The sequence below is a fragment of the Mustela lutreola genome, chromosome 2 (assembly GCF_030435805.1).
Source record: "Mustela lutreola isolate mMusLut2 chromosome 2, mMusLut2.pri, whole genome shotgun sequence".
Classification (NCBI taxonomy): Eukaryota; Metazoa; Chordata; class Mammalia; order Carnivora; family Mustelidae; genus Mustela; species Mustela lutreola.
Window position 1 is genome coordinate 68,810,009 of NC_081291.1, and position 18,608 is coordinate 68,828,616.

Sequence of the window (18,608 nt, forward strand, 5' to 3'; positions counted from 1 at the left end):
ATCCCAAGGTGGTGCAGCCTCTATCTACAGTGATCCTCTGGAACTGAGCTGAATCCAGTCACACAGGATCCCACAGCATCCTGATAAACTGGGTTCAAACTAGAATCTGCACATCCTGTCCAGTGGGTGTAAGAAGGTCAAGTTCGTAAAAGAGTATGAATAACCTCAGGGTTGGTGGGTCACATGGAAACTGAAATGTGCCATGGGCAAAAATATCAGTCTGCCCTAGAAGGAAAAAAAATAGAGCCAAAGAAAACCCCACAAGAACCACAGTGCTGTATAGCTGTGAACTGCTTGGACTCTGAAGCTAGATTTCCAGTGGGGAAGCCAGCTTCCTCTACAGACTGAGCCAATTACTAAGTGTCTCCATGCCTCAGTTTCCTTATCTGAAAATGGAAATAGGAAGAGCCCCTACCTCACAGATGATGGGCAGCATTAAACAAGTGAATTTATGTAAACACTCAGAAAAGTACCTCACACAGAGTTAGCATTATAGATGTATAAGACTACCTCTTGCTGGGACAGGCACATGCATCCATTCAACAGAGATTTATGGATATTATCCGATTAGAGCTCTGGCTGGAATTCAGCTGCCAACACTTCTAGTGACCCAGACCTTCTAGACTCTTCTTGAAAGTCCTCAGTGTCTCTAAAAATTATAGCTACTTCAAAATGATATTGGCTTTCATCCAAGACTCTGAAGGAGTCATCATTGGGCTGTTCAAGCTGTGGGAGGATGGCAGTTCCTGAGGTTTCACGCACATATGTAGGAGGTAACTGGATGACGGTTCTAGCATTGTCTGTCTTTTCCAGCTAGTATAAATGATAAGAACAATCCTGCCCCTGAAATTCACATTGAAAGTGACAAAACTTGCAGGAAAAGATTCCAAGGAAAAGAACAAAGGAGGAAATGGAATGACGGTCCTAGAGATGACCAGATAAAGATTACATGAGGCAGATTTTTCCAAATCCCAAATTTTTCCTAGGATCACTCCCTGCAGCAAATGGCCTTAAGAACATATTTATAAAGAATCCTTCTTCTAGAGATCATTTTTTTTTCGTTTTGCTCGAGATAAAGCATTTTTATTTATTTAAATAAGTTGATACTCTCACCTCATATAATGATGCAAATCCAGCTATTGGTATAACTGAAAGATAGTATTATTCTGATTTTATTTTTTTAATTGTTAAATCATTTTTATGTGATCATAAAATTATCATATAGTAAACTTGGCTGTCACAGTTGGGAACTGTAGAGTTCTATGGATTTTGACACGTGTATAAGTTTGTGTAACAACCACCAGAATCAAGCTACAGAAGATGTCCAGCACCCTCAAAATCTCCCCATGCCTTCCCTTTCCAATCTCACCTCCCCTTGGACATATCTCCTGGCATTGACTAATCCATCCTTCTCTGTGGCTATATTTTTTCCATTTTGAGATATTCTATAAATGGGATCGTGCAGTCTGCGACATTTTGGGATTGGTTTCCCTCACTCAATGTCATGTCCTTGAGACCCATCCAAATTGTTGTGTGGATTTATAATCTGCTCCTTTTTATCACTGAGTAATATTCCACTTTATAGATGCACCACAGTTTGCCCAATCACCTTTGGAAGGATATTTGGGTTGTTTCCGGTTTAAGGCAATTATGAAAAAGGCAATTATAAACTGCTGCCCACACAATTTTTGCTTTCATAATTTTCATCTCTAGTGCTAACTTTTATTTAAAAGATTTTCTTGATGCTCAGAATAGTCAGTTTTGTGGATTAGGGATTATGTCATCTCCATTGATTTAGAGGCCTATACTGGAGACCCTTAGAATACAACCTCAGGGGAAACTAGCATCTCCCTATAATCATCCAGGCTCCTACCTGTTTTTCTATGGAATTTGCAATCTTTACCTCTTTTCTTAAGATGCTATGTTTTTAAAATAGTAATAATTTTAAATTCAAAGTCAACTGAAATTATTTTTTTAAAATTTGTTTTGAAATTTTAGAGTATTTCTTTAATATTTTAGGTTATGAATCTGAATTTAATATTTCAGATCAATCATGGAAAATCTATATTCCAACAAGAAGTTATGTGTTTTAGATCGGTAGTTCTCATGTTATGGTCCATAGACCAGCACATTAGCACCATCTGGAAATCTGCTAGAAATGCAAATACGTGGGCCTCACCCCAGGTCCACTGAATCAGAAACTTGCTGCTGGGTCTAGTGAACTGTATCTGAACAGAGCCCCCAACTGATTCTGATGCATACATAGGTGTGAGAACTACTTCAGGGATGCCCTTCCCATGTGGTACAGAAGGAAGAAGGCCATCATCTGAGACTTCCCCTTGAGAGCACTTACTTGGTACTCATGCACACTCCCTTCCTTCCATAATAGGACTGGCCTAAGGAATAGGATGCCTCATTTGTGTTAAGACGTGGGTCTGAGATCACCAACAGACATTTATAAAACAGATGGTGTAGTTCATTTTGGTCACTGGGAAAGAGTTATGGAATCAAAACCTAAAGTCTAGAGAACTCTCCACCTCTTCATTTGAAAGGATAAAGTGACCACACTACCTTCTAGCTCCATCTTGCCATTTTATCCGTGCAGATGGGCAGAGAACAGGAGCAAATGCAAGTTTCCTCTCTTTGTTGACACTGTTCTATAACCCTATCCTTAATGGGATATTGTTCTTTATCAGTTAAAATAAGAATACAGAAGAAAAAGACAGTAGAAAAGAAGCTTAGGTCATGACATCACTGATCTCCCAAGAAGAATAATCTTTATAATATAACTGGAGTAAATATACAAATTATGGCATATGTAATATATAGTCTATAACATATGTTTGTATGTATTTATGTATTTTTAACATATACACGCATATGTACAAGAGAGTGTGCATATATATTCATTTTCTGTTATTCTGTTCTCTTTTCATAAAAAAATTCCCCAAAATAAAATTACAGGTAACCCCCTAGGCCTAGGTCAATATTTATCCAAGTAAACCTAGCTAATGGATATGACAAATCATACAGATTAAGAAATTTGGAGCAATCCTCTCTGTATATAAAATGATATATATTGCTTATCAAATAAATCCTTATATTACCTATAGATAGTATTTCTAAGATTTTCCATTTCTTCAGGTTAGCTAAATGAGGATATAAATAAGATAATTCTGGTGGTTAGTTTCCTTCAGACCACAAAATACAGTATAAATATTCACTTACTAAAAAGTACACACTGCTTCTAAATTTCTCTGTCCAGTAATTTAACAAAGCCATTGTCCTTGACAATTAATAAATAGGATTCTCATACGTACTGCACTTTACTATTATTTCAGTATAAGCTGAAATTTCTGTTAACCTCACCACTTCCTTTATCTGAGAAACTGACTCCCTGAGGGTAGAAGGATAAAAGGGCCACTTTGATCCTGTACAGCTGCCAAAAGCAACCGTCACCCTCTGTGCCAAACACACGGGATACACAGGCAAAGACCAAGTGTGCGACGCTCCAGGTGTCTGGGGTTGACTTGGTAGAAAACAAATTGAGGACAAACAGTCTATGAGAAAAGCTCAGATTGGCTAATTCTAACTCAAGTTTTCCAGAAGATAATTTCAGGGGGAACATATTAGTACAAGTGGATAATTCCATCCTCGATATCAGTAATTGCATAAATACATGTTGGGAGGTGGACTGACAAAAGGTTTATGCACCTGGCATTGGCTCTTCCTCATGGGACAGAAGGCAGTGTATAAAGAAACAGTGTGGCATTTTTCCCTACCTTGACAGAGGGATAGTGTAGAACACTCACATGCAGAGCAAGGTGAGATGCCTTCACTACAAAGAATAGCAAAATAGTACCAGCAATGTACATTTAAAAGTCCAAACCATGTGAATCCATTAAGGGGGAGGGGGAGGATGAAAGATAATTCTTCTATAACTTAACAAGTACCTTCGAAATAATTTTTTCATTTATATACTCAAAAAGGTTTTAATTACTGAGGTGCTTAGGTGGCTCAGTGGGTTAAAGCCTCTGCCTTTGGCTCAGGTCATGATTCCAGGGTCCTGGGATTGAGCCCCACATCAGGGTCTCTGCTCATCAGGGAGCCTGCTCCCCCACCCCATCAACACCCCCCACTGCCTCACTGCCTACTTGCAATCTCTGCCTGTCAAATAACTAAGTAAAATCTTTCAAAAATTTTTTTAATTACTATATTCACTTAGTCACTTATCCCTGGGTATCTATTTTTATGTAAGCATGGACCACTTGGTCCCTTAAATCAATAGCATTGTATCAGGCTATTGGACAGTGGGTAAAGATACATGTTTAGATGTGCTATTGTGTTTTTTGTTTAATTATTTTCCTTAACTACGTGATATGTAGTTAAGGAAAAGCCAATACAAAAGAATCCCACCCTCCCCCAAAATCATCCTCTCTCTCTCTCTATTTTTTTTTTCCAGTAATCCTTGGACAGATAAAATACTTAATGACTCAAACTAAAACTCTATATTCTTTTAAAAAAATTGATGTAAAATTTCATTACACATATTCTTATAGGTTTCCATGTTCTAATGGATAAACAGTCCCTGTAGGAGAAAGCAGGAAGGAGATAACATTTCCATTTTGAGGCAAATATTTTGCAGATGATAACTCATGAAGGGAGCATTGCTGCCCACAATATTGTCATAAGAAAATTGAAGATCACTTGACCAAGCCAGTGAGAGGCAGAGATGAGATTCAAAGTTAGGTCACCTTGACTTCAAGCCTACTGCCTTTTAAGCCTGTACAAAATCAAAGTGTTTCCCAAGCGGAGGTGAAATCAGAAGCTAAGAATCCATTTTTGTCTCAAATGACAACCACAAGTACAGATTAGAGATGCAGATAGACAGATTTCTAGTCACTCTGTACCAGCTTTACAAGTTAATTTCCATGTCCTTCCAGGCTATGGCCCAGCCACATATCCTTTCACTACCCCCTGGTTCTCAGTTGCTAATCTCTAGGTTAGCTCTAAATCTCTGGGTTTCCCATGGCTATTACATATGACAGTATAAACTAGGTTACAAATAAAGAAACAAAATAAGGTTGAAATGTACGTCTTTCTTTTTTCTTAGACAAGAATTCTCAAGTATGTTACAACAGAAACTTTGCCACAGCTGTGAAAACAACCGAGAGTGGACTGGTGTCGACAGCACATGATCACACAAGTCCCTTTCACACAAGAGGCGGCTTGTAAATATCAGTTAACATTTACACTGTAAAACAATTGAGAAAATAAGATTTCAGAAAAAAAAACAAAGACCCAAAATTAGCTTTCGATCAAAAATAGACCCAAAGGTAAAGTCAGAATCAACAGAGGAATATGGATTTTTCTTATCACTGTCCCTGGGGTATCCACAAATGATACAGGTTGAACTACAGAAATCTTGGATCGCTCTGTTGAGAAGAGTTTTTGCCTGGAGAAGTGAGGTAGTTCAGAGAGCAGAAGGAGCAAGCCAAGTGAAGTAATTCCCATAGAGAGAATAAATGGGACTAATGACCTAATCAATACGGAAATAAGTATAGATTTCCTCCACAAATGGCCACTCAGTAGCTTCCCTAAAAAGTACAGCAACATATCACATTCCTTTCATTTAGATCTCCTGAATGCTTAGAATGTCCTTCATCCAGAATCCACAAAAGTTGGCTTTCTATCAGTTCAGTACCTCAGGTAAGTTCACCAAGACTTGGGGTAAAATAGATGAGTTCTTTCAAGTTGCAGGTCTGGGTTCTTCTCACTGCTATGAATTCCTTGATGATCAGTGCAACCCATCTGATACTTGCCTGAGCCCCAGGATCTAATCTATAAATGATAAAACAAGGATATTCCCTCAGCCTTTCTTAAAACATCAAAATCAATCCATTTTCACAGCTAGGTCGAAACAATGAGGTAATGTTCTCTAGTGATTTTAGAAAAATTGATTTTAATTTTTTATTTTTTATAAACATATATTTTTATCCCCAGGGGTACAGGTCTGTGAATCACCAGGTTTACACACTTCACAGCACTCACCAAATCACATACCCTCCCCAATGTCCATAATCCCACCCCCTTCTCCCAAACCCCCTCCCCCCGGCAACCCTCAGTTTGTTTTGTGAGATTAAGAGTCACTTATGGTTTGTCTCCCTCCCAATCCCATCTTGTTTCATTTATTCTTCTTCTACCCACTTAAGCCTCCATGTTGCATCACCACTTCCTCATTAGAAAAATTGATTTTAGAGCTCTCTTCTCTTGCTAGATCCGTCAGGCGAATCTCTGATTATACAAATGGCCTTCTGTTGGATGTACCTATTGGTTTTATCTGCAAAGTGTACAAATCACAAGTCTACCACAATTGTATGTGAAATCATTTTTAGTTCTTAGATAAAGTCCCAAATTGCTCCTTGAAGGGTGCTAAGAGTAAACTCTCCTGAAGGAGACCTTGTTAACTTTCTTTGTGAATAGCACTGGGGCCATAATCTTATCCTAGGAGAATCAGCGATGGCAAATAATAAAATACTGCATGGAATTTGGGCACACATTGAAATCTAAACCCTCCGTGCGTCAAACTCCTTTTCCCATAGAGCAGGGAGAGAAGGCAGCCCCTCCTATCATTTGGTAAGAGCTGCTCTGCTTTCAGAAGGAAGTGGGGACTTCCTTGGAGGCCCCTAATTTGCCAGGTTCCCTTCACCCATCATTCCTCACCCCTGCCTTCTAATCTGGCACTGCCTGGTCCCTCAGGCTTTAGAGGAGTGAATTCTCTCCTCACATCCTGGATCACCTTCACTATGGTTAATCTCTCCACAGGCACCTGTCCAGCAAACATGAGCTCTGTGTACCAGTGATTTGGAAATTTCTTGTGAACCTGCCTTTGCCTCATCCCTTCCCCCAAGACCATATTAACGGAGTGTTGACCTTAATTCCCTTCCACGCGGATGGAAAAGTGATCTATGTATTCCGTTCAAGTGGACTAAAGTTCTAGAGGCCTGGTATTCCTGTAGAAGCCCAAGTCTCAGCCTGAGATCTGAAGAAGGGCCTCCTTTATGAGAGCCCAAGCAATCCCGAGCGTCATTACAATGTCACATACAAGGGCACGCCATTGTTCTCTTTTTCAGAAAGATGAATGAATGTCAAGTCCACTAAGCTGAAACTTTCAGGGAAAATGCAATTAAAACTTTACTGGGGGATGATTTTAAGTCCTGAATATTAGATGCCTTCAACAATATAAAGATCAATTTTTAATTCAACAAATTTTATTAAATATCTGCCACGTGCAAGCAAGGACTGCTAAGGACAGTGGAAAAATGTATTAGGAAATATGCTGTTGGGCCAACTTGCTTTTTTGCTTAATGTGAGTTAGTTAGATGACTTTAAGTATGAATATTATGCAGATGCTAGCTATAGGTATAGATACAGATACATGCCAATTGTAGATATATATCACATATCTGATAAACAAGATCTATAAGATACATCTTATAATAAGATGCATATGATGGACATTATATATATGTAAATAAAATACATAGAATCTGTCTACTCTTTCCTTGTTTTTAGTTTGTTTCCCAGCAAATATCAGGATTTTTACAATCCTTTTACCAAAGGATTCTCCATTCTCCATTCTCCTTCAGAAGAATGGCTGATATTCAAATTATAATAGAAAATAAGGCTCGGGGCACCTGGGTGGCTCAGTGGGTTAAAGCCTCTGCCTTCAGCTCAGGTCATGGTCCCAGGGTCCTTGGATCGAGCCCCTCATTGGGCTCTCTGCTGGGCAGGGAGCCTGCTTCCTCCCCTCTCTCTCTGCCTGCCTCTCTGCCTACTTGGGATCTCTCTCTCTGTGTCAAATAAGTAAAATCTAAAAAAAAAAAAAAAAAAAAGAAAGAAAGAAAAGAAAGCTCAATTATTTAACAACCTTATTGTTTTGCACAGCTCACCTTCTCCTGCACTGAACACTCCTCATGGTTCCCATTTCCTGATGAGGGAACCAACTGATTAAATCCCAGTTATGAGGGGAGTTTCTCCCCTCCTCTGGCCACTGTCACATGAGTGCATAAATGATTCATTTCAGCAACAGTAAGAGGGAATGCTTCAGGGTCAGAGGTCAGATCAGCTACTCAGTCCAAACAGCTCACTCAGTGCTTAGAAACCAAGTCTTCTGTGGGGGATCAGGGAGCCCACCAGCAAGCCCAAGGCGTCACTTGCTTTAACGTCTCAGATACAGTCCAAATCTACCACTTAAAAGCTTTCATCCTTTAACAAAGGATTGAAGTTTATTCCGTCATGGATCCCTTCCAAACCTTTCTTGTTCAATGATTCCATATTTTAGCCACCCCTCTTAGACAGTAACAATGATACAACTGAACTGCTTCAGAGAAACAATGTCTATGTGTTCATTTTGTATACAAACCTGAACTGGGCCACCCCTTCCCTTAAAGACTGACACAAGGTCCAGCCTTGTGATACATCAGGATTCTTCTGCAGTGCACACTCCTGGAGTCGTTCTGACCTTCGCTTGGCTCTCCATATTTCACAGACACAGAAAAAGAATAAAGCTAGTCTCCAGTGTTAACCACCAAAAATGTTATAGGATAGGAAAAAAAAGCTATACTCTTAATTACTTACCACCACCACCACCACCACCACCACCAGATCTTAAAGTTTGTCTTGTCTATGCTGTCAGGTTAACTCTCTAAAGGTTTTCATATGAAAAGAGGACAGCTTCTTTTTAGTGCATGATACCTATGTGCCTGTGCTCAGCTCTTCGGTTCTGCTTCAACTCTTCAAGACAAGCCCGATCCAGACTTTACAAATGAGAAAATTGAAGCAATGAGGAATTCACTCAATGGCTAAAGCTGCCTAACTAGTCGTTTGTTCATACCGGATGGGTATCACTCACAATTTTACCTGCAGAAACTGTGACGCATGGAGGTGTTTAGAGTCATGGCCATCGTCACACTGTTCCTTATGCAGACCTGGAAGCCAGACACTAGGACTGGATGTTCAGGTGCTAAATTGTGTATTTACAGAGTGAAGTAGGGGAGTAGTCAGACGTGGATACAATACCACATTTAGGCCTTGTTTCTCAAAACCTTTTACTTCAGTCCAAGTTTTGCACATATCTGTAACCTGCAGACCCCCGTGGAGGCTCAGAGGTAAATCCTGCCTTCACTGCACACAGCAAGTCACTGCTGCCTCCCAGAGAAGCTCCGAGCGCACGTTTGCTCTACATCCCATCAGTTACTTTGAACCCCACTTTCCATCGGAAGCTCGACTGAATTCAAAACATCTCTCTGTCTAGAGTTCATGACAGTATCTGACAAACAAAAAAACAAAACAAAACAAAAACACCTCAGACATTATGGTCCTTTATGGAATAGAATAATCTCAGAGGAATATTGACATCCTTGTTCTAGAATATGTGTAATCGTTTTAATATATAAACTCTAACATTTAACTATGTATATATACACCCTTATCCCATGATGCTAAAAAAAAAAAAAAAACCCTAAAAACTAGGTCATCTATTGCTGTGGATGAAGACAATAATTACTATAAAGATGAAGGCGTCCAGTTAGAGTGTCTAACTGCACTTAAGCAGAGAGCAACACGTGTACACGCAACATGATCGCTCATTCTATTATTTTATCTTTCCAGGACTCTGTGAGTGATTATACGGAAATTTCAGGGTTGGAGAAAGGTTTTAATCTTCACAAAGAAATTAGCTGCCATGACCAAAGTTAAATCATCACCTAAGTAGGGAAAAAAAAAAAAAAGGAGAAGAAGAAGAATCTTCAGTACCAGCTGGCTGCCTGCAGTGGGATTTATGAATTCATCTTAGTGCTTATGCCTGTTATTTGGCAGTTTCCTAAAATTCCAATAATATCAACATATCTAAGCAAGTTTAAAATAAACAAATATGAAACTATGTAATTTAAAAGTGTTACCTGATCATTCCCGTAAGCCAGATAAATGAAAAGAATCATAGGTATGGTGGCAAGTTCATGACAATTAATTAATCTGGCAGAATTCAATAGAAATTTTAACTCAACTGTCTGTTATGTTGGCTTAAAGAGTCATCATCTAACCATAAACCTTAATCTTCTTTCTTTAAAATAAAGAAGAAAAGAAAATGCCATATTTCTAATTGAAGGTTCTTCTTCTTCTTCTTTTTTTTTCTTTTAAACACACACACTTTCTCTTTTTTTTAATAGTTTTGTGAAGAACCAGTGAATATTTGAAGCTTGCAAATGCTGCAGAAATCTTGATTCTGTCACATACTCACATGGAGTCTACTCATTTTCTGTCCCAAAGTGACAGTGATTAAATTGAGTCAAATGCCAGCAATGCTGGGATTTCCACCAAACTCACATTTTATCAAACAAAATGCTGAGAAAAATATGTCAATGCAGAGGATAGATATTTTTGTATCAAAAAATATTAGAACTTTGTGTGAGGGTTTTAGCTTGTGTTTCTAGAAGCATTTTAATCTATACTTTTTTTTTTTTTACAAAAGCTACAAAAGCAATTTAATAGCTCCTTATTTTTCCTATTGAGTTCATGAACAAATAACAATAAAATAATTGTGGGTAGTCCTGAATTCCAGGGAGTTTCCATGCCCTTCCTGGATCCTCTTTTGACCCATAGCTTGATTCTTCCAGGTTACTGCAATAGCAATGAGATCCCCTGAAAGCAACTCAAGTTATGGAATGGAGAATGCTAGGCCTTCTTATTTACAGGTCAAGGGATAGTATATTTGGACTGCTAGGACCTTAAAACTTTTTGAAATTGTTGTCCCATTTTGTTCTCTAAATATGTTGAAACATTTACCTCAATTGTAGGTGTTGCTTCTTAATTGCAACTAGATCAAAATATGTCAACATGAGTTTTTTTTCCCCTGTTAAGTATGATTCTAGGGACAACAATGTTCCAAAGTGAATACTGTATCTTAGGGATTAGAAGAAAAGCTGCTCATCTGGTTTCCACTTCCCTAGAGAAGGTCCTTGTTCTTATCTCAAGTATTTACTGCGTGATAGAGAATCAGCGTAGGATCATACAAATGTAAGGGAATGCTCATTCATTATTAAGCATTCCTGATCTAAGTCTAGTTAAGAATTCACGGAGTTCTTCTTTTGGATGTCCCTATCACAAGGACTTATTTCCTAGCTTGTGTGGGTATCAGGAAGAGATTACTGGTTTATCTTGGTAGATAAGCTTTGTGAATATGTCTCAGCCCTGCAGAAAAAAAGATTACACATTACACAACGTGATTCTGGGTGGAAACATCAACCACAATATGCCAGATAAATCTCAAACTTGGCCAAAATATTTGAAATAAAAAATGACGTAATTGTTTCTTGTTAAAAATCTGAAATTTTCCTCTCAATTAAAACCATATTTCTTTTCAGTTATCTTAAAACCAATGTTATTATTTACAGAAGGGCTTTTGTTAGCGAGATCTCAATACTTTGTGTGTTCTCCATGGTGGATTTCTAATTTACGAACTGTTGTGTCATTTTGAAGTAATGTGAAATGTTAGAATGTGATTAAGAGGCCTGTTCTTAAAAGGGATGATTACCAGCATGTCCCCTCTCCCCTTCACCTGGAGAAAATGACATTATTTTCTGGTGCTAGACAGAAGCAATTGTAAAGTATGTTACTTTAAAAATGCATCCATTTATTAAGAATATGTGCCGTGAGTGAGAGAATTTGGGGCGAATTTTTCAGTATTTTAGTAAGTCAAACTGCAATTTTATCCTAATAGGCATCATCTGATTATAAAACTCAGAAAAATCTTATATAATATTTGGCATGGACCCGTACGTTAAGCGGAGGTATAAAAACTGCCAGAAGACATCTCCTTGGGAAAAGTGTGTGAAGGAATTCAAAATATTGATCTACTTTGGCCATAGATAGTGACTAACACCCGTTCCACCTGACAACACTCAGCTCTATGCCGACAGCTAATAAAGAAGAACATAACATAATACTAAGGATTCAGTCTGAAAGTAGAGAGTCAATTTGTTGTATTCAAGCCAATCCTTTTGTTTTTTTCAAAATGCTCTCCATTTTCCTAGTATAATGATTTCAATTCACTTTTTGGTTTACCTGCGCAGCTATTTCTGGGGGTGCAGAAACGTCCCAGTAATATTAGAGAAAGGTATATGCAAAATGTTACATGGGCATTCTATACCTTAAGAAAAGATCACCAGACCGCAGAAGATTTTGAGACCAAAAGGCAGCAAGGTTACTGAACATTAAACTCTGCTGAATGAACTTGAAGCTCCAGCCCAAGCCGTTTATTTTTTTATCAAGAATATTATACTTATGTATACAATTTAAATACTTGGTATCTCAGCTTATATCTGATCCTCAGGGCCATGAAATGGATGTGATGTAAATAAAAGTAATAAATCCTGTGAACATGTAGTGCCACGTTTAATCCAAAATGAGCAAAATTAATTTAGATAAGGCACTAAAAAAAGCAATTTATTAGAACTTGACATAAATGTACCTTAAAGGAAACTAACACTCAGAAGCAAAGATAGCCTGAGAAAGGTTAACGCAGTCACAGATACATCTTGCTAATATTCTTTACCTTTAATAGTCCTTCAGCACTTACTTATAGCACTGCTTGTAATTATTTATCATATTTAACTTTAAATGTTAGGATGATAAACAAAAGAAAGCAAAGTCAGCAGAAACATAGAGCCTCTGGAACCACAGATTCCCTAAGAAATAAAGATCCTTTGTCTAAAGAGAGGAAGCCTGTATTTTATAAGTTCATCACTGACTTAAAATGTGTCCAGAACTTTCCAGGTGACATAACGCATTTCTAAGGAAGCCAATTCTTTTTCTGATTAGAAATTCACAAATTTCTAAACACGCTATCACCGTGTGGTACCAGTTAGAATGATGTCAGTACTTACCATTTGAAGAAATGATTTTCACTGTCCACATCATTTTTAAGCCCCACATTCTCTCCTAACCTTGTCGCAAAGCAGATCTGAATTACATTAACTTCTATGCAAACGGTTCATTTGCAGTTTCCAACCTTATGGACTTCAAACTGTCTCCCAATCCTAATGAGAATCTTCAGTCATATTCACTCTGTCTATGCTGTACATTGTGTCTTCAGGGGTCGACTCATTCTATACTCTACTCATGTAAGTTATCATTACCTGGTCCACGGACAACATTTACATTTAATTCAGATAAGAATGCCCACTGACTTGAGATTCTTGAGACAGGTATCAGCATTGTGGTCCAAATAGCATGACCACTAAGGGCAATATTACAGCCAGTGTGTAATTATTATCCCCTTCTAGAAGGACAGAGTAGAAAACACAACAACAAATTAGAGTAACTCTTACAATGCATTTCTCTTAGTAGTTTATTTTTGGGGGCTTATTCTTCATAGAAATGGGCAAAACCTAGGAAAAACTCTGCACATGGCTTTAATGGCTTTATTTAACAATAATTACATAACTCACTTCCCCACTTAATAAAAATTTCTCACTTTCTCTTATGTTTATTAATTTTTAAACTATTTAGGCATTTGTCTAATTAGCTTTGCTTTGAACAAAGATATAACCTGATTATAGCATCTTGTTAATATGAAAATGAATAACAGAGACCTTTCTGATTGAACGTTTTCACTGTCTACCTCAGACAGGTGTTCTGCATTATACAAACATTGCAGGCAGATGGCTTCTTATATTTTACATGCTATAACATTAAGATAATTCCCCACTCATTATATTGTTCCAAAAATTATTAGTGCTGACTCTACTACCTACATTTTAAAAATACTTAACCTTCGATGAGATAAATGTATTGTGCTTATCTCAAAATAAGGAGAGAAAACAACTCAAATTTTCTAAAGTTCAACCAAAACTTCCTGCTTCACTTGGTTGCCACAATTCTGGAACCAGACTCCCAAGTTTATAAAAGAAAAATCCAAATTCACAAGGCAGAGCTTCAGGTTATAATATCTTAGAAGGATGTTAGTCATTTTATGCCCAGAACATTTTACAAGCTCCAGACCATCCACTAGAACAGTATTTCAGGAATCTGAAATTATTTCTGTACTTCTCACCATCCAAGAATCTGACAGCTTGTATGAAAAATAGTATGTGTGCAGCAACTCCTTGGTTAGTATCTCCTTTAAGTTTTAAGGCATTCTAATGATTGAGTTTCTTTCTAAGAATTACTGAAGAGGTTTATGAAAACACATTGCAGACTATTCATGTGTAATTATCTCACTAAAATCAACTGATTTGTTAGTACAATACATTAGGACTAATTAAATTACCATATCCAACAGCCAGTCTGTACCTTTTCATATATCCTTCTCCAGTATCCAAAACCATGCACTGCTCTGTCTTCCATCATGCTTCTTTTATTGCGGAGTGAGGCGCTCGCTCCTTCATTAAATAGCATTAAAAATAGACAGCAGAGAACTCCCCAGTGGAGCATGCTCTAACAGGGCTAATGCCACAGCTCTCAAGGTAACCATACTCAGCTGGGATCTAAGAGGGAAAGTCACCGGGAGATCAGCAATTTGCAAATCTAACCGCTCACACAAACCTGTCTCCGTCTGAGTTGAATACTGTAAAGGAGAAATCAGCATGTAGTGGAATTAAGTCACTGAGATGCTCAAAGTCAATTTCTGAAGCTATAGAAGTTCCTTTAAATATGCCTTACTTCAACCAAGTGTTCTGTTAAGTAGGCGTTCACCTACAGCAATTGATTTATATTATTATTTATCAAATAACATAAATCATGTCAAAAGAAATGGAGCCATATACGCATAACAACTAAATGTCTTTAGAACAGCCTATAACCCAAATTATTTAAAGCAAACAAATAGTATTGAAAAGCAAGGACAGTAAGAGGTTAGCCTTCTGCATCTTTTCTGTGTATTCCTTCAAGAATATCCTAAACTCATTCTCCAGAAAATTTAAAAATATTCTGTTGGTTGAAATGATCAAAAGAAGTAAAGGAATGTGATAAGAGAGGAAATACGAGATCAAACACAAATACATACCATACAAATCCATATAACCTGAAGTGAGCGCATATATAATTTTTCACATGTGATGCCGTTAGGAAGGCTGCAGAAGCAATTACCACCAAAACAGCAGATCACTTGGCTATTTGAACAGAACATAGCTAGAGCTCTTGGCTTCCAAACGGCTGTCTTTTGTGAAAATGACATTAACTAAAATCCTATTAAGACATACAAGTCCCATGGTGACACAAATACAGAGGATCAAAGGAGTAGATGCATTTATTTTAAAGTGTAAGTCAAAGGTTTGCTAACTTTTACCAAAAGAAAAATTATTTCCTTTCTTCTTAAAACAATCATAGTGATTTTCATCTCCAAAGTAAGTGAGGAGGAGGTGGGAATCATTTGGAATTATTCAGTCTTTGAACGAAATCTTGTACAGATTCATTCAACTTTGGGAAATGTCATTATTTTTGGAGAGTCTGAAGTGTCATACCAATAGCCTTTAAAAATCAAAAATCAAAATGGATATCTGCACTCTAAACACATTCTTAAGAAATGATTTCTACCAGCCTTGCATTGTGCTTACTAGCTTCCCACCCTTTGTAACTTTCAATGCCCCCTTTGCTTTTCCTTGTAGGCTTGGATTCTGTCCTTATCTTGGATCTTAAGGAGGTGATCAAATACTAAGTCTGAGCAGCTGTCAGCAACCACATCCACTCCAGCTCTATTTCTATGCATAAACATTAACTGAGTCCATTTCTCTTCCTAAGAAACTTTCTAAATACATGATCAATTCAACTCAATTTTACCACCATATCGACAACCCCAGACATAAGACATTAAGTTTAGAATTTGCAATGCAACACAGATTTCAAACATGTAAAACGAAAAGGTAACATCCTTTCCCCCCAAAATCCTTGGGAGCCAGACCCTGAGTCCTGAGAGAACAACAAACTGATTACAACTTTTTTTTTTTTTCCTCTTGATAGTTCTCTTTCAAATGAAATAACAGGGTCCCAAACTTTCTACCATGAAACCTGCATAAATCACTGTAGACTTCTCTGATGGAAAGTACTGCCCTTCTCAGCTCTCTCCCAGCTTTCTTGGTCTGCCTCATCTGGGGGAGGGGAGTCTAGCCCTCCTTTGACGAAACATAAAAACACAATACATGTATAACATCAACAGTTTTCTACAAACATGAAGGAGAAATACAGACGAGAAACAAATCTAAAGGAAAACACAGATATACGGCAGAAAGGAGGAGGAAAAAAAAAATCACAAAAGACGTGCAATGTTCACGTCGGAAGACCTTGATTATTACCTTGACCGAACAGTGGGTATCCCCCCAGCGTCTTGGTGCCTTGATTAATTTGGTTTAGTTTTTGGTTTTTATTAATATTGTTTCTCAATGATTAAATTGGCTGGATTAGTTTGGTTTGGCTTGGCTTTTTTGTTTTGATTTGGTTTTTGGTCGATTTATTTAACTGCTAGTAAAAGGAGCTTTCTGCAGAATCGGCGGCTGGGATCCACGCGCAGCTGCGGCGACCGTGGTGGCTTTGGCTGGCGACCCTGCTGCCCCTGCTGCCTGTCGCTGCTCCGGACGAGCTCAGGGGGCGCCGCCGCCGCCTTCTCTGCTCGGCTGGCTTCGGGAAGTGAATGAGCCCCCGCCTCCTGTCTGCCAGTCTGTCCCTCTGCACGTCTGTCTGCCTGACTGTCGCTCAGCAAGGGCAGCTCTGCGCTGGATTCTCGTTCTCCTGCGCTCTGCTCTCGGAGCTGCCACTCTCGCCCGCTGACAGTCCGTGCGTGTGTCGATCTGTCTGTCCCTCGGCGTGTCTCGGTCCCACTAGCAATGCAGGGTCCCTGTTCCCGTCTTCTGTGCCCGCATCGCTCTCCAGCTCCCACTCAGTGCCCCGGCCGCTTCCTTCGGACAGCGGAGGTCGTCTGGAGGGGAGGGTGCACGCGAGTGCTGCTCGCTCGCTCGCTCTTCCCCTCTCTCTCTGCCTTTCGCGCCCTCTTCCTCTCTCCCTGTCTCCCTTTCTCTCCCTCTCTCTCTCCTTCTGCTTCTCCTTCTCACCGTTCTGCTCTCTCCGACTCAGGCTAACTGCTCCCACCTGTCCGTCGCTCTGTCACTCTGTCGTCCCACCCCGAGCCAGTCATCCTCCGTCCGTCCCTCTGTCCCGCGCCCCTGCCTCCCCGCCTCCGCCGCCTGCCCCTCCGTCAGTCCCTGCCCTCCCACGCGCCCGGCTCCTCCCCGCAGCCCCGGCCGCATCTGTCCCTGCAGCCTCCAGCCCCCTGGACAGCCACACCCGGAAGCCTGCCGGGGCCGGGCGCCTGCGGGAATCCAGGGCCTCTGTGACTGGGCGCGGCCGGAGTTGTTAGAGTCAGAGAGCGGGCACCTGCCCGGTGCGCCCCGAGCGCAGAGCCATCCATTCCCGTGGCAGTTCTCTCCGCCAGCCCGGAGGCTGGAGACAAAGCGCCGGAGACACGCGCGGCAACGTGAGCGTCATTAATCAGAGGGAAAACTGGCACGCTGTCCCCTGCCCCTCTCCACCGCCTCCCCGCTCCCCGCCCCCCATGCCCGAGCCCTCCAGCGTACCTCTCCCGGGTGCACCTCCGACTCCTGCGGACACTTGCCCAAGCCCAGCTCACTCCCTTCCTTCGCTGCTCACTCTCCCGGCCAACTCTGCAGAGAATATCCCACAATAATAACACCTCACTCCACCCAAATGAATCCGTAGCCTCTGAGCTCTCAGAGATTCTCGGCTTCGAGCAAGACCAAAAGTCCGGGCGTGCAGCGCCAAGTGCACTCCCTGCGGGCGACTGCCCAGACCGCTGCCCACCCAGCGCCGATTTAGAATCACAGCGGTGCGGCAGAAACCCTGGAAGGGTAGGGCGCAGGGCAGGGAACAGAGTTGACATCCGAAGAAATTAAAGCTCTGCATTTCCCGTTTGTTCTGGAGATGTGCTATTTTTATTATCTGTAATTCATTTTTTTTTCATTGTTTCGGGGCACACACTACAAAAAGAAAAAGAAAAAAAAAAAAAGGAATCCTGGAGGAACGGGGATACATTTCCGGAATACCGCCCACCCTTCCTGAGTGAATGTAGAGCCTACTTTTCCAACATTATAGGTCACCAGCCAAGATATATCACTCTGGCTTTCTGCCCCCAGCTGAGAGCAAGGCATTTGATTCTGGGATTCTTTGCTAGGTTGTTATTAATGTGAAGCAAAATTATAGTTGTACACGCCTGCATGGAATTGCCAAAGCTCATTTTGACAGTATCCAGCATTTCAGTTTCTAAAACGTAGACGCTGAATAACTATGGATCTGGTGCAATGAACGCCTCATCCCACAATAAATTGAAGAGGAGAAAATCAACTTTCACCAGCTGCAATTAGTTGCCCCATGAATAGACAACAAATAAATAACTGGCATAAACCATGCCATGAAAATTTCCATGTCCTTTTAGTTTCATTTATTGGCATCCATTCCTAATGACAGACATTATAAACAGATTTTTTAAGGGATATGCCTTCTACTTTTTATAGGAACGTAATTTCAACAACTGTATCCGTGTT

General features: G+C 39.9%; 1 protein-coding gene across 16 annotated transcripts in view; it reads right to left on the reverse strand.

Moving 5' to 3' along the window:
• The window catches only part of ARPP21 (cAMP regulated phosphoprotein 21), a 154,732-nt gene extending 136,806 nt beyond the window's left edge, over positions 1 to 17,926 (reverse strand). For 5 of the 16 annotated variants that reach the window (XM_059162169.1, XM_059162163.1, XM_059162160.1 and 2 more), the window contains exon 1: positions 16,350 to 17,229. The gene's annotated coding sequence lies outside the window, so the exon portion shown is untranslated. Of the gene's footprint in view, positions 1 to 14,352; positions 16,329 to 16,349; positions 17,239 to 17,624 lie in introns of those variants that run through there. The other 11 variants (XM_059162167.1, XM_059162164.1, XM_059162162.1 and 8 more) reach the window with 9 other exon arrangements.
• Positions 17,927 to 18,608: the final 682 nt, after the last annotated feature.